At 36.7% G+C, this 17,760-nt stretch overlaps 1 non-coding gene across 1 annotated transcript; it reads left to right on the top strand.

Moving 5' to 3' along the window:
- Positions 1–15,207: 15,207 nt before the first annotated feature.
- LOC114610162 lies at positions 15,208–15,335 on the top strand. The gene has a single exon (XR_003709651.1). It is a non-coding gene; the product is annotated as a small nucleolar RNA SNORA17 (small nucleolar RNA).
- The last annotated feature ends 2,425 nt before the right edge of the window (positions 15,336–17,760 follow it).

Genomic DNA, 17,760 nt, shown 5'->3' with positions numbered 1-17,760 from the left:
TTCTGGGAAAATGTTGGGTGAACTCAAAAAATGTCATTCAAGACTGGCAAAGACATGTTTTGAGAGTTCTTATAGCTTGTGTGCCTTAACAACCTTCATAATATCAGTCACCCAAGTAAGAGCGTTTTGACTAGGACATGGTCCTATTTATCAAAGAGGTGTGTCCATTTCTTCCTTGACTCACATACAAATGGCAAAGCTAGGGCATTGCTGTGAAATCTCCCTTTTATTTATCACAATTCAATGTAATCTCAATATTTCCCACTTTCTCAGGGATCAAAATAACTTTGGCTTTAATAAAACAGGGCACAAATGTCAGGGAGTGGTACCCATGAAACCATATTTAGACTGTCTTTATTCCTTAGAGTTTCCATGTTTCTTCTTAAAATAAATGTTTTCATCAGCATGAAAATTTTACTCTGCTTTCAATTTACTCTGTTTCTTCTGTGTCCATTGTTCATTTCCCTCGGTCTGGCCGTCTACTTGAGACCTAGACTATCCCTTTCTGGAAGATAACCATGTCTAACAATGGTGTTTAGGGAGAATAAATTGAGCAACATCATATCACAAGCTCACTTCTCAGAGGGGTAGCTGCATCAGCTTATATGAATGTAAAAAATATCACTTTTCAATGAACTGTTTACTGTTCAAACATTAAGGAAATGTAGAACTGTTTTACTCTGCTGAACAAATATTTAATATACACTCTAGCATAAGAGCTAAATTTAAAAATATCCTGTATGTTGTTAAGACAGCAGGAAATTGTGGAAAGCAGTGACCTGAAAGGTAAAACACTCAGGAAGAAAAAAAAAAACTGTGTTGTTCAAAATTTTAAACTTAAATTTATCTTCCTCCACATTTGTTAGCATCCAGTAGTATTATTGTACTCCTCCTCTCCCATATATGTATGCATTAAGTTTTAGGAAGTGCTGGCTGATTTACAAATACACTGACATGTTCTACAATAGAATGTGCTTGGGTGATAGCAAAACTAATGTCCAGTAAATTGTTATGAGAAGATAAAACATAGCAAAGTGCACACTGTATTCACAAAAGAGATTTCCTAGAGTAAATGTTCTATCTTTAGGTTCAAAACAGAAAATGATAGATGATAAAGGCAGCTTCCTTTTTGTCCACAGCTATTGGAAAAGGTTGTCTAAAATTTTGACAGAAAATTCTAAATTCTTAGAAAATATAATGGAGGGTTTTTACATATAGGAAGTTAGTTAAAGATATATATTTTTCAGAAAATAAACTCTTTTAGTAAAATATATAAAAAATCAATGGATACTAAACTTGTTCCTTATTATTATTGCAGAAAGAACAAGAAATGAGTACAGAAAGTGACTAGATGTCCATCATTCCACCATCTTCACTGGTGTAATTTGAGGAATAGATCTCTAGTAAAGAACATCTTCTTTGCTGGAATTGATTCAACCAGAAAGTTGGAAAAGAAAATGTAGCTCCTGATTGCTCACAATTATATTTCTCCTAGTATTTGGTGTTAATGTAGAGAAAATCTGAGGATTTTCTTTTTACCAGAAGTTATTTACCCAACTGACCAGATTCTGTATATAGTCAAGTTGGCATCCAAGGTTTTAACGTGTCAGATTTAATGGCTTTTGCATACATTATTTCTTGTTGTACATTTGTTCCATTCTGGTCTACAACATATACTTAAGTGTAAAACCTAAATTTGCAAGTATCTTCTTTTGCCATTTGTTTTGAAACATAGAACACAAAACAATTTCTTCCTGCTGATTCAAAGAGAAATATCTCAAGTTCAGCTAAATTCACAGTCATATCTGACTCACCTGGTGAGTGAATTCTTGTATTCCCATCCAACCTTTTTGCTATGACCATTGATAAAGTTATCAACGGGTGGAAGTGCAGGAGACAATAACACTTCAGTGCCTAAGTTCAAATGTTCATAACCATAATGAAGAGGACCTGTGATCTGGGAACTAAAATAAGAAGAAAAGAAGGAAGTTGTTAGGCAATCAGAAGAAATATCATTTTAGAAGATCATTAGAAGCCCATTTGAAGTGTTTTATTTTTACTATCTTTACAATACAAGGAAGTTGTTAGCATGAATCAGTGCCTACAGCCCTGTAACCACGTGGCTATGAAGCACCTTAATGTCATAATAATGAATGGGCTGCCTTAATGCTATATTGATTGGGTTGGAAATAAAAAAAAAAAACTCCTCCAAACTTACGCTGTTTTGGAGGAGAGTTTTGATGTCTGTCAAACAAATCTTCAGTGCATCTTTTGGCAGAATGCAAATGTATCTATCCTTCTGCATGTCTCTGAAATAACTAAAGTTTTTCGGCTAGAAAGTGTGTGTGTGTGTGTGTGTGTGTGTGTGTGTGTGTGTTTGCGCACGCTCTTAAGAGAGAGAGGAAGAGGGAGAGGGAGAGGGAGAGAGAGAGAGAGAGAGAGAGAGAGAGAGAGAGAGAGAGAGAGGAAAAGATGGTGATGAAAAGTGTTTCTGGTTAATTCAGAAATCTTAGCTTGTTATAACTGATTTCAAGACAGGGTATTAATACATTGTCATAATGAGTCTGCTTAAATTCATGCTTATTTTCTTACCCAGCCAAGCTTATGTATGAGTATGCTTTCTTTAAAATTTTCTTTATTTTATTCATTCTGTTGGCTCTCTGGGCTTCTCTCCTGCCCCCATAAGTCTTTCTGTTTCCCTTTTCCTTCCCTGCCCCTTCTCTTATCCAGGTAACTTCATCCCTCTCCTTCCTGTGATTATTTTCTTTCACCTTCTAAGTGGGATTGAAGCCTCCTCACTTGGGCCTTTCTGCTTATTACACTTCTTAAGATCTGTAGTTTGTATCCTAGGTATTATGTACTTTTTGGCTAATATCAATTTCTCAGTGAGTACATACTATGCATCTCCTTTTGGGTCTGAGCTACCTCACTCAGGATATTTTCAAGTTCCATCCATTTGCATGCAAAATTAATAATGTCCTCATTTTTAATAGCTGAATAGTATTCCATTGTGTAAATTAACCACATTTTCTATATCTATTCTTTGGTTGAGGGACACTTGGGTTGTTGCTAGCTTCTGGCTATTACAAATAAGGCTGCTATGAACATTGTGAAGCATGTGTCCTTGTAATATGGTGGGGAGTCTTTGGGACACATGCCCAAGAGTAGTATAGTATGTGTGGTTATGCTTAACAAACCATCCGTATAAGGACTGAAGGAGCTGAAGTGGTTTGAAACCCATAGGAAGAACAACAATGTCAACCAACCAGACCCCACCTCCCCAGAGCTCCCAGGAACTAAACCACCAACCAAAGAGTACATATTGAGTGGCCCATGTAAGAAAATCATATTCATTTTTACCTCCATCTTGGAGAAGTTCTTTTCTTGTTTGATCAGTCACTCGTACTAATACTGGCTTCTTTCTTAACCTTTTGACTCAAGGGGATCAGGAGCTTGAAGTGTCCAAAGGGAAGCATCAGCTAGCAGCTTAATGGAATGTTTACTTGGTTTCCTGACATAAGCACTCCCTTCTTTTGGACTAAAACTTATAGGCCAGAAAAGCAGAATAATGTTAGAAAAAGAAGGAAAACTCTTATTGCTGGGTCATCAGTGCTGACAGTGAGTGGGACCATTTCAATTTTACAAACTTTGATTCCTGAATTCATTAAATCCTGGCCATGAGAGGAACAGTGACATATATTGGATGCTGATTTGGAATATGCAAATCAGTCTTTTAGACTGAAAGAGGACTTTTTCCCAGTGGAGACTATTACCAAGTTGGTAACACTGTAACAGTGTCTTTAGAAAGCCATTCCAATTTTCTATCAAGTAAACTCCTTGAGGATGATGAGGAATCTGGTGAGATCAAAGAATCTTTGTATATGTGGTTTCTTCCAAATTATCCGGTGACTTTCTAGTCAAGTCAATTCCTTGCTCAGAAATCATGTTGTGTGTAATATCTAAGGCAATCTGCAAGTCCATAAAAGGCAAATCAATATACAGTATTTATGCTAATAAAGGAAAAACTAACATGCTGACTTTTCTATAATCATCCTCATTGCTCCCTTTGAGGACTGTTCAACTTCATAACCAGCCAAACTGGTACACCCAGGTAAAGGCTGTAGTGCTGCACTGTCCTTTCCTAAGTGGTACCTTTCAGCAGGCAGACTCAACTCTAAGCTAAGCCTTAAGAGTATCTCCATCACTACACTAATCACAGGACATTTGCCATGAGGCATCGGTGTATACTTTTGACAGAAGGTTTTATACCAGGAGTAGGAAACAAAGGGGAACTTCTTCACGTTACTTTCTTGCACATTCAGGGCCTGCTCTGAAATAATCAAATACACACCATTTTCACTTGCTTATGTATTCCTTCTATGAATGTCTCATTTTATGATTTGGTGTGTCAGGTTATATTTAGCTATTCCAGCTTGTGTTGCATGATAACCTGGTCAACCATTGTCCAACTAAATTTCTATTCAGGCCAGTCTTCTTCTCAGAAGTAGAATAGTTGTCACTAGACAAAGGCAAGTCCTGAAGGCAAGTCCTTACTCCCAAATGCCAATGAAATCTTTTTTGATTAAACTTTAAGGCTAAACAAATGCTACAAATAAAGTACTTGTCTGACACTGACATCATACATACTATTAATCATATGAATTAATCATACTATCAATCTTGAGTACTATCAATCATATGAATCATATTATTGAAGTGGCAGGGAAGGGGCTGAGCATCCTGGACTTGGTAAAAACAAGGCCTATACAAAACTAGCAGTTCTTAGGGTTTCTTGGTAGGTAGAGCCAGTAGTAACATACCCAACTGAGGAATGTGCTGCCTGAAATAACAGACTATCCTAGTTGTATTTATGTTGCTATTGTAAAATGTGCTGATAGAAATCATCTAAGTGGAGAAGAGGTTTATTTTAGCTCAACAGTCTAGTCCATCATAGAAAGGAAGTCAAGGGAATAAAAATTAAAACAGCTAAACAGTCAAGTGTAGAAGGAAATAAATATATACAGTCCAGTGCTTAAAATGGATTCATATTGTTTAGGGCTTAAAAGCTGAAAAAATGCCACTTAATTTCAGGCTGGGTCTTTCCACAATAATTAAGATAATCAAAACAATCCCTATTGTCCTACTCACAGGCCAACTTGACATAGACAGTTTTTATTGATACTCCATTTCTACATGATCCTATACTTTGCTAAGTTGGCAAAATAAATTAAATATTATCTAAGCATGATAAGTCTTATGCTTCTTTCTTGGCATTAGGAGGGACAGGGTCCTACAACTTAACCTTCACTTCAGAAAGATTATATCTGTCTACTCCATTTGCCTAGACTCAAAGATATTTTACTTAGGTAGACCACCCTTGAATTTTGTTTACCACCTTCTCATTGTACATGCTATATCAGCAAGCCTGGAGTGATTGCTCCCTCCTGCTGACTTGATCCAATTTGCATAATGTTAGCAATACAATAGATGAGTGTGAGACATTGTAAAAAAAAAAAGGCAGGAAGGGATCAAGGTTATTGTTAACAAAGTCATGACACAGAGCTTGAGAACTGATACACCTTTGGGGTAGAACAGTCCAGGTATGATGTTGGCCTTGCCAGATGACAGATTGCTTCTAGTAGTTCCCAGAGACTATTATTATGGGGGTGGGGGTCAGAAATCTCTTTCTGGACCAAAAGGTGAATATCAGGTAACAACAAATGTGTTTATCTGTTTAAGTAAGGACACTGTATCTGCTACAGGAGCCATGACTTAATTCATAACAATCAATTGCTATTCTCTATCATTTATCCATTCAACCATCCATGCTTCAATGCATCCATCTATCTGTCTACCCATCTACAAAAAAAAAATGGGAAAATTAAACAAACGTGTGATAGGAAACAACACCTCTGTGTCTTTCATATTCTTCATGGTGGTACTAATTTCTTTAAACCCTTCTTGTATACAATATATGATTGTTTCCCTATTTTTTTCTAGCAAAGGTAGTGCCAGTGGCCTTTATATGGCATTTTCAATGATAGTCCTCACTCCATGGGTCAGGGATTCACTATGAGGATTCTTGTGAATTCTGTAATATATATATATATATATATATATATATATATATATATATATATACATATATATGCCAATGATGCTTCTGAATATGGGTTAATAAACACAAGGTGAATATGGTAGTCATCGAGACCAATGGTAAGCCAGACTTTGGCTTTGCTTCCTCTGATCATCTTTCCTGTAACTGGACTGCCACAATAATTTTTCATGTGTCTCCAAATCAATATTAGTTCAGAGGTAGTATCTGGTGGACTCTGAGTGGTCCACTTATTTCTTTTTGCCCAATATATAGCTATCTCCTTTGGAGGATGGGAGAAAATAATAGTAAAATGTTTCAGCTTATAGAAATGCCCTCTTTAAGGAGATCTGACTCTGCTTCTTATGTGAGGTTCTGAGTCTGTACAATATCTCAAGTCTAAAAATTACTTGAAAAGTCTTGATCTTATCTTGCTATCATTCAAGATATTCTTTTATTTTTTTGTCCTGGAGTTTTTGTTTTCATATGTTTTTTATAGTAATACCAGGATTTCTATCCATTTCTTGTTACAACATGATTAATTAGTATCAAAAGTCTATACAAGTCAGGTTGCTATGAACACTACTTTGCCTATTCTGAACATAAATGTGAATATGCTTGCATAGCCTTTGTGAGTTATGTACTTCCATCTGACTCTTGCTGCTGTGGGATCTAATTAAACTCATTTGGAGCAAGTCATCCAGTTGAGCTACTTTGTCTCTGATGTTAATTCTCAAGCACACAGAACAATGACAGCTGCTGCTGACTCTCCCATCAGTTTCTATGGTTTCTGTAAAAGCTTAGTCTTTAGGATTACCCCATTATGGAGGAGCAGGTATAAAATGACAATCCATTTCAGTGTTTCAATTTCCTTGAGCTTTTGAATTGTCTCAGCAACAATAAGACAAGAGATAGTATAAGCCATCTGCAACTCACTTCCAAGAGACCATTTATTGATCATACTTCACTCACCCAATAAAATAAACTACTGGTATATTTTTTTAATTGTCCAAGCAAAAGTAATAGATAGACAATTTTGTTGCAATTGGCACAGATTGATAAACTTAGATTTACCTATTTTATGGTCATTTCAGCATTATAGCACCCTTTTAAAAATCTATTCCCTTACTATTCTCTGGAGCTTTTTTATGAATTGGAAAACTCATTAAGTTCATTGTGGGTGAACTACATCTCATGAATCACATTTTCTACCCTACCTTTAGGGTCTTCCTTAAATTTGAGTTTGCTTATAGGAATGAAAGCTGACAACACTGAAGGGCATCAGCATTGACTGTCTTGATATCTTCATCAGGGGAGGTAATTACCTATTCCTTTAACAGTACGGAGTTAATTTCATCAGCATAGAAAGAAAAGTTTTCATTGAAAATGGATTCTGGGGTAATTGTGGGACAACTACTTACCTAGAAAAAAGGGATTGCTAAAAATTTGAAAGTGTAATGCTTTTAGCCTCAAGAAGATCCTCTGATTCATCTCTATCATATGTAACTGGATCCTACTTGTTCATTCAGTGTTCTGTTCTTACTTTAGCTGTTCATCTTCTAGATTGAGAATTCCATTTTTTTTAAGTCATCCAGTTCTATGATGATAGCTTGGCCATGGTTTATTGCTACTTGAACTGTGCATGTACTTGACAGAAGATTCTCTTTCAGAGTACATTAAAAATCAGGATGCTATTTTTTTAAAAAAAGAATTTTCTATGAAAAAAATCTTTATACTGTTTGTGTGCATCCACAAAGGTAATTTGTCTCTGGGCTCATTCTTTTTCCTGTTACTTTGTCCTCATATATTTAAAGCAACCACTTAACAACACTATAGTCCTAGATTTCTTATAAAAGTTCAAAACTTTTATATAGAGGGTCAGCAAATTTATTGTTCCACCCAAGCAGTGAAACAGGAGCATCAGATGCATTTGTCTTGCGTACTTCCTTAGTAGTTTCCATTGGGAATTTTCAGTGTTTTTAACACTACTAAGGCAGTCATTAAGAACTGTAAATTTCATCAAGTAGGAGAGCCAGATCCACACATCACTGAGCACATTAAAGAAATTCATCTTTACAGTTTAATATCTGTAGTACTAATCTTTGTACCAAAATATGAATTAGTTAAGATTTTATAGAGAAAAGAAACTTATAGAATGACTATAAATTCAAAATAGTAATATTAGATTTGTTGTGATAATAGATAGCATCTGTGTAGTTCAACAATGGCTGTCTTCACACTGGAGAAGTGGATAATCCTGAAGCTGCACAATCTTTGAAACAGGTCTCTTAGATCTCCTACCTGGCTTTGAAGGACTAAGGATTCTTAGAAAGCCACTTGTTTTCAGTTCATGTAGGAAGGCGAAACAAAGAAACAAACAAGATTTTGTAGGATGGACAGATTTTTATAGGACACAATTATATACATATGTATATGGATAGAACTTACACTAAACAATCGGGCAGAAGGATTCATGACTGCACATTCGAACATTCAAGTCTTCTATAGACAAGTAAGTGCACAATGGTGAAGACTCCTGACTCATGGAAGCAACTGACCTATTGTACAATGCAATAGTTATCATTTTCTACAAGTGCTTTCCTGATCTACATTCATTTCTATTCAGATGATAACTTCACTCATATTGCAACTATATTGAAAAATGTTCCTGGTACCAAGATTTTATAGTACATGTCTACAAACATATGAAAACAAAATAGAGTAGAATTTATATGTCTCAAACTGCTAAGTTAGATTTTTATTACAAATATTCATTACTTGTAGCATTGTAGAAATTTTTGCATTAGTGCTTACTGGATTATATTTCTGTTTTCAACATTTTTGAAGACTCCTGATTATAACCACTGAGATGTTTATAGCAGCAAATATTGTAACCATGAATATACAATATAAAACTATCATTTTGCAAAACAGAATGTACTAATTTGAACACATGCAAACAATATTTTATATATATATATATATATATATATATATATATATATATATGAAGATAAATTAAGCTTTTTATTTCCTTTTGAAAAGGTACAGTATTTTTATAGGACATATGGTTTAGTATCCTTGGTTTATTAAACAAAATATATGTCATTAAGGAGAGCAATAAACTGAGTGAGACTATACACTAAAAACTTGTGGTCCTTGCTAAGGGAATCCCACTTAATAATATGATTTACCTTTTTAATTTTTATCTATTTGGAAGCAGCAGTGCAAGACATTCTTCTATTCATTCAGCATATGCAAGAGCCTAGTTACACACCAGGTGCTTCAAAGCAGTTTGCAGACTAGCTGGAAAACTAGAAAGACAAACACAAATTTCATGTAAAATGACCTATTCTCTAAAATGCCTGTTCAAGCATTAGGGAAACAGAGAAGACAATCATGGAACGTGTGACAGAGGATGTTCTCTTGGAGCTCAAGAGTAGACATTAAATGACAGCAACTCTAACAGATGTGTGGTAAGGTCACAATAAGGCAGCTTCTTTTTTTTTCCCTATTGTTAGTATTCTTGTAAGGTATGCCATGTGCTACTGAAAAGTTAGTCTCCATAGTTCAACTTTCCTGTTCACGTTTTGTTATTAAAATTTAGTACTGAGAGATATAAAGCTTGAGAATCAATCCTGCTAACTATTGACTACCAATTCAATACATCATTATAACTACATCATTATAACCATGAACTGCAGAGGAGATATTTGTGATCCTAATTTCTCTTTTATACACCTGGTATGTTTTATTTCACTTAAGTATTACATTCTCATAGGCACATACATAAATATAAGGTAATGAAAACTATGAAATTTAAGATTAACAACAAAGGTTAGGATGGAAAACTCTATGAGCAGACTAAAATCAAAGATTAGAGGTTTATCAGTTTATGATTTAAAATCAGTCATGTAGAAGACACAAAGACTTACCTTGAATATTTTCAAATGATTTTCTCATGACTTGATAATTGAAACTGCAGAATGACTGTATCAGTCAGATACATGAATGAAAGTTAATATGCTCAATATAGAGCTTACAGTAGTTTTGGTTTTCAGTTACATTTTGTTTTGTTTTTATTTAGTGCATTTCCTCCAATATAATAAAAAATCATGAAAAATAAAACTCAGGTGAATATATGATTTCATGTGTGTGGCTCCAACTGTGTTTGGAGTATCTCATTGCACAACTTCAAATAGAGATATGTTGGACACTTCACCTGTTTCTAAAATTTGTACTACAAATAAAGGCAACCTTCGGAAACCAGCATATGTATCCAAATAGGAATAAGAGTAAAGGCATTGTAAAGAGGGAAGGCATTGCCTTAATGTGATACAGTTCATGCCAAGAAGCAGGAATTCCCTGAGGCTCAGAAGAGAGGTCTACTCAGCAGAGTTATGCACTTGAACTTCAATATTTTCCAACTATTGGTGGTGGTGGTGGTCAGCATCAGATATTAGTTTAAATAATGCTTTATATCTTGCCATGTTAAACTGGAAATAAGACTGAAGAGAAACTCCCTCTCAAATCTCTTCCTCAATGTCTCTCACAGTACCTAATCATAGGACCCTGAAGTCCAAAGAATGTTTGTACAAGCATGTGTGTCTCTCAATGAATACATTGTCCTTGAATAATACTCAGGGATTTTGTGTGGCTAAAAGTTGATGATCTGGGTCTCAAAGAAAAAACTAACAGTTAATGTAAACTCTATAGACACTCTGTCATAAAGGACAAAATTATTCTGTTAGTTTGAAATTTCATTAGCAAAATAATCTGAACAAAATTTTCTAAAGCAATGTCATAATACATCCCTGCTATTCCCAGACTTTGCTGTTTTCTGTTTCACATACAATTAGAATTAATAGCTTTAAAGATAACAGGTCATTGGCATTCAGTATTGTCATAATGTTGAACCACCACTAGATTTATTTAGGTTCAAATTCTTTTCTTTCACCTCAAAAAAAGTCCATTTCCTGAGCCATCATCCCCCATCATCCTGCCTTTCTCCAGCCTTATAAATCACAACTGTGTTTTCTAGTTCAGTGGAGTTACCTGCTCTAGAGATTTCTTAAATTGGGGTAAAATTTTATCTCTTTCTTTCTGATCTGCCTCATTTTGGCTTAGTAACTATGCTGTACAAGGCTCTCTAGAAAACACACTTATCCCTTTTCTAGAACTTGGGTTTCATAATATAGTCATAAAGCAAGACAGAATGGATGTGTTTTTCATAATTCTACAGCTAAAGATTGGAGCACAGAGAGTTAGGGAAGCATCTCGCAATGATGTCATCTCCTGCACAGTAGTGTCCCCATTCTAAAATTTCTTCCACTATAAAAACATGAGATCCTGTCAGCATTCATTTCAGCACATCCAGTAAAGCCCTCTAACACTCAAAATTATTCTAGCATAGCCTAGTGACTGTATTTTGAAAATCACTAAAGTATCACAGTGAGCAAAAAAATGAAGTGAGTTTTCAGACATCTCAATTTGTACTTAATACAAAGCTATCTTTTTCACATTGTTTCACACGACTGGAAACAAGCTGTGGCTATAAGTCCAGTCCCTCTTGCAGGTCATGTAGAATCAATCCAGTCACACAGTCTCTGGGCCCTGAGTGGTACCTGTATTGGCCTTATTATCTTTACAATAAGAAGACTGAATGAAACTGAGAACAAATATTACTTACAGATCAACATTCCATAATTCCTTAATTCTACCTCAAGGAAGATCCAACTAAGCATCAAGCAGGTCTGGTATACTTTCCATGGTTAACACATCTGTTAGAAACACCAGTGAATCAAAAGTTGCTTCTACTATTCTCTGTAAATGGCTGGTACATTTCACTATTTTTTTAAGAAACTGCAATCAAATTATTTTCTGCTTTCAAGACTTCTCATGCAGCTTTTTCTTGATTAAAAAATGTATAGGGAAATATAAAATGTATAAGGTGGCTTTAGAAATTTGAAAAAGCCATGTTCTTATCTTTCTTATGTAAAGCAACATCTTAGTGAAACTTTTCATTCTGTGGTACAGTTATCCACTTTTATCATCAAGTAGAACAGCCAAGCAGTAGTTATAGCTTCCAACCTGGTGGTGAAATTCAATATTTTTTTCTATTAATGAACAAGTAGTGTTGGATACTTGTTAGGCCTCAGTATTGACTCTTCTGGGTCAGGTTTTCTTTTGAACAGTGGCTTCTATGCTAATAATCTAGAAGTGAAATTTAGTCAAATTCAGCATGTCTCCACTGCCATCTAGAGACCAAAGTATGGTTTCTAATATCTTGCTCCTCAGTGTGCTTTCCTTTTAACAAAAGCATACATGAGCCAAATAAAAGAGATAGAGCTTTGGAAAAATGATAATTTCCCTCTTGAAGTTTAAAGGAACAGTAAAGAGAAAAGAGCCTACACTCACTGAGGGTCAAATGACTCAAGAGAGTCAGGACACACTAGTCACTGCACCCACTGAGGGTTAGATGAGCAGCAGAGACTTATTGTACACTAGTGCTGCACCTACTGAAGGCCAAACGATGACCAGAGACTAAGAAAACACTACTCAGGGCACTTATGGAATGTCATATGACTGCCAGAGACTTAGGGTGCACTACACACCTGGGATTACAGAGTCCAACCTGCTAGATGTAGAATACTTGTACAAGATTGCTGAGGTTTCTCAGCTTTCAGCTTCACCAGGAAGGGAAGATTCCTTTTCGAGGGTACATACATCTGCAAAAGTTTTTCACTGGATATGGGAATCTAATTTTTGTTATCACCTATATACTCAAATCTGCTGGAATATGACTTGTGGGTTCAGAGTGATCTGTTACATCTTCTATTCAACTGGATATTCATAATGAAAGGATCAGTCGACCAACATTAATAGAACTTACTTCTGAATAAAATATGGTTTCTAACATTTCTATAGAAAGTGAAAAATCTTGAAATGTCTTTCTAGGACTCCCTGCCTCCCAAACTGTCCTCTGGGATACTGTGTTCAACCCATTTGGATTATCAGATTGTCTTTTGATGGCTGTGATGGCTGGTTAGAGAAAGAGAGAGCGGAGGCAAGGTAGCTACAATTAATTAAATGTAGCCAATTCATAACTCTGTCAAGAACTCCAGCTATAATAATTGTTTATAAACCAAAAGAAATAACTGTTATTCTAGACATAAAATTATAAGCCCTAGTGTAAGCTGAACTATTTCTTAAGAGCTTCAGTTCCACTATGCAGCCCATAAAGCCAGACTCAGCCATTAATCCTAAAATTGTCACTAAGACCTGAGTAACAGTGCAAAGCATCATACTTTGCCTCATGTGGTTTAGTGACAGGAACATATCTAGATTTTGTTTTTCTTGGAATCCAATGTAACTATAAATTTAAGATAATGACTTATCTTGCTGTCTTCAACCTTAAAGGATGATGAAACAGGCTAGGTAGAGGGTACATCCTTAAACTTCATCACCTTTGTGAAGAATCATACAGGAGTCTGGGCCAAAGCAAAGGAGAAAGATATAAAGTGAAAGCAGACATGCTTTCATCCTGATGTTACTCACTTTGGAGACTCAAATAAGGGATAAATGCATTTACAGAAAAGCTTTCTGGGTGCCAATTTGTTTCAGGAATTAAAATGGTGGTTAAAAGTAGATATTTTAGAACATAAGACTCTGAACCTGGTTGTTTGCTCAGGCATCACAGAATTGTATAAATTTCGATTTCTACAACCAAAAAATGGGGACCATGACCTAAAGAATCATTATGGAGACTCATAATGTCACAAATCTGAAAGTTTTGTACACAAGAGCAGATATTTAGCAAATGCTCCCGTCTTTTCTTTGGCAGTGTAAAATCTGTCAAACATCTTACTCTATAGATGTTCTGTAGCTAGACCCAAGGATATTAGTAAAGTGTGTTCTGATAATTCTGTAACAACCGCAGAATATTTTGTTTTAAAGCAATGTGTCTTAGGTTGAATATATGCAGATGACTTTCACTATAGCCTAACAATTTGCATGTCTACCTAAGGTCCAATAGATGCTGTTAATTTTATGACTACGTTTTTCAGTAGGGCAGCTTTTCAATTTGGGAAGGGAAGAACTCTACAAACTGCTATGGAGAAAGCAATCTCCTGTGTTGGTAAATAATTTGTTTGGCATAAACCACACCTACTCTGTAGATATTTTGTTGTTACTCTAAGCAGGTTCTACTTATAATTTTGTTCTCATCATTTTGTTAACCTTATTATTTAACCCATTCTCTTTTGTTCTAGATATATAAATGCAATTAGCTATTGGAAGAAGTATATGAACTTGGGGGGGGTGTATGAGAAGGACAGAGTGAGGAAGAGGGCTACCTACCTCTATGTTGTTCCTATCCCATCTATTCTGTGACCTCACAAATAGAGTAGAGGATCTCCATGGCATAAAAGCTGCACACACTTAGAGCTATAGCCCTATAAGTCAGAAGTCTGCCAGCACTGACTCGAATTAAAGCATCAGCTGTGCTCTATTCTAGAGAACTGTGCAGATTTACAGTGAAGTAGCCCCAGAATGCTCTTGTTAAAGGAGTAATTGGTAGCACTTGAACAGTTGGGAAGTGATTGGATCCAGATGGCTCTAATCTAATCAGTGGATTACTCCCTTGATAGATTCATAATGTGATTGCATTATTGGGAGAAGGTCAAGCTAGGAGGTAAGATGTTATTGACGAAGCTGGTAACTGGCAGTGTGCCCTGGAAACTTATGCCTTGTCCCATTGCCTTGCATCCTGACAGCTAGGGGCAATAAGATCAGCTGTAACACCTTTCTGCCACCTGGATAGCATTTGTCTTTCAAGCCAAAGAATTGGTCCATAAGACCTCAGATTGAAATCAACTATGAGCCAAAATAAATTCTCTCCTAAGTTGTTATCTCAAAAATTCTTATAACAGTGACAAAAATGTCTACTAACAGGAAAGATCCCTTTCCCTGTCTTTTCTTGCTTGTCTTATGGGACTGTGTTCATTTCCTTTATTCCAAGCCAAAAGTACATCATCTTTCTCATGTTTCTGTTTTCACATCTTTCTCTGTGCACAGCAGGGAAGTATTCACTACCTTTAAGAATCCTGTGATTAACTGCTTTTATAGGCAAGACAGGTGTGGTGTCAGTAGGTGGATCAATAGGTGGCAAGAGAGGAGAGAAGCTATGATGACCCTCAGCGTTCTGACCTATAAACACCTAAATGATTAACACTCAAATAAACACTGAAAAATAGCCTGAGACAACAACCACTCCCAAGATACTATGAGGTCCAGTAGGAAGCTATGCTGACACCAGTACTGAACTGCACAGGTATGAACATGCATCCAGGGCAAGGAGTGACTAGAAGACTAGATGAACCCTATCTGGGCCACAGACCCGGCAGGAGTCAGAATACTCCCATGTGGCACCTCCAGTGATCCCTGGTGAGAAAGAAGCCTAAGCCTAACACTACCACCAGAGCAGCACCATCGGGCTTGGACAAGAAACCACCTCAAGATGGCCACCTATCCAGCACCCTCAGGCCTAGGGGTCAGACTATGCCTGAGATGACACTTGCCCCCACGCCATAATGCATGAGCAGGGCATAACACTCCTGAGACCACTAGTGAGATGACATTTAGAGACCCTCGGTGTCAAAAAAAAAAAAAAAGCAAGTTGTAGAGAAATGGAAGAGAACGAGAATCTGAAGGGTGTGGACACAATGAAAAGAAGCAGAACTGGAGACTTCCTGGTAGTAAGGAAGAGCCTGGTGTTAGTAGCTAGTGATGTCATCTGGAACCATGGCAAGGTTCTTACCTGTGCTGTTTCCAGGGTCAAGACCTGCAGCAGCAGGTCTTTACTAACACAAATAGCGAAGATGAATGACCCTAGTCTGGGCTACCTCCAGGGGACATGTTAGTGTCTGAGGGCTGTGCAGAACTGGCCTCATGAGAGAACTAGCCCTGGCAGAATGAGAGCCGGAGATCTGGTCCTGTCGATCTCCTACTACAGTCTTGCAACTTTCCTGTGCAGGAAAGTAGAGTTGGCCCTGGTCGTGTGTGTGTGTTGCAGTTAGTAACCACTGAACAACTTGTCCTGCCTCTTGTCTGCAGTTTGGTAGTGAGCACAAATGGATGAGGGAGAGATGCCCTCCTCTCCTTTGTTGGCCCTCACAACCTGTAGCAGTGGGAGAACGGGTCACATGGTCATGAGAATGGGAGAACAGGCCCCATATTTCACTGATCTGAGCATTTCGAAGAGGGGAACCCTGCACCTCACCTCAGCAGCAGGGAAGAGCTGGCCCTGATTCTTGGGGTTGCTGGTGAGCCAGCCCTGAGGACCTTAGAGTGGGAGAACCATCAGGCTGGTCAGCTCAGATACCTCTCAGGCCCAGATCCAGGGCTTTGAATTAACCCACCCCAACATCTACCCCATCTATGAACTTCTGGAATACATAAATGGACCAGCCTTGTGGATCCAAAAATACAGGATCTCCATTATACAGTGCAACAAGAGCATATCCTAGAGGAGTCCCACTGAGGCTCCAGTTTTGATAGAGTAGTAAAAGCTAGAGGCCTCATACCAGACTAACACATCACTGCAATGAACACTTGCAAAACAAAAACGTGTGAACAAAAAGGTATACTGTAGAACACACTTGAGTTTCCACAAGTAGGGTTGTTTTTTTTCTCTTGAGGGCAGGTTACAAGAGTGAAAGGCAGGTAAAAGAGAGGGGGAGATAAGTGGTATTGAGGTACATTATGTGAAACTCACAAAGAGCCAATAAGAAGTTTAAAGAATCATGTGATTAAATTTGGTATATTTCAGAATAACTCAGGCAACTTGCTCAAGACTTTTAATTACATTTTCCATATTCATTTTTGGATGATTAATTTATACAATACTATACATATTCTTGTGGATTATGCCTAGCATTCTACCTCAACCTACATAATTTTTAGAATGGTACTATTCTAATAATTTATCTATGATAATGTTTGCATGATATATATTATACTATATTATTTATGAAACCTAATTAAACAAACTAAAATCACTTAAACATGGCATGGCAAAAGGGAATGTTTCAATCACTGAAACAAAATACCTAAACAAGGCTGCAAAGAGGCAGAAAATATCCCCAAATGTGCATGTGTATATAATATATAATTGGTGATCATTTCCTGTTTGTAGCCACTTGACTCTCTACTTTCCTAGGCTTTCAGAAAGGCAGAATATTATGACAAGGACTGTGTGACAGGTCATCTCCTCGGAGCCAGGCCCCCAAAAAGCTGGTTGTTGTTGTTGTTCTTGTTCTTATTTTTAACATCAAAATTCATCTTTAAAATTCACTGTCTTATGGATCCGAAAATTGGTTTCTTCATTTGTGATGTCAGAGTTGTCATGATTCAATCATTTCCCACAAGCCTCACTTCTCATTACTATTATATTAGAAACTAAATTATATATTATATATACATACACATTTTGGGGATATATCTTATCTATTTCATAATACAGTCATCATTACCCTAAATGTTATCTGAAGCATTCTGAAGAGAGAGAAAGAGAAAGAGAGAGAGAGAGAGAGAGAGAGAGAGAGAGAGAGAGAGAGAGAGAGAGGGAGAGAGGTGTTAGATCAATGATTTGATATTGTTTACCTCTT

The sequence above is a fragment of the Grammomys surdaster genome, unplaced genomic scaffold (genome assembly GCF_004785775.1).
Source record: "Grammomys surdaster isolate TR1022 unplaced genomic scaffold, NIH_TR_1.0 126029, whole genome shotgun sequence".
Taxonomy (NCBI): Eukaryota; Metazoa; Chordata; class Mammalia; order Rodentia; family Muridae; genus Grammomys; species Grammomys surdaster.
Note: the sequence above shows the minus strand (reverse complement) of the source record. Positions and strands in the feature narration are given on the sequence as shown.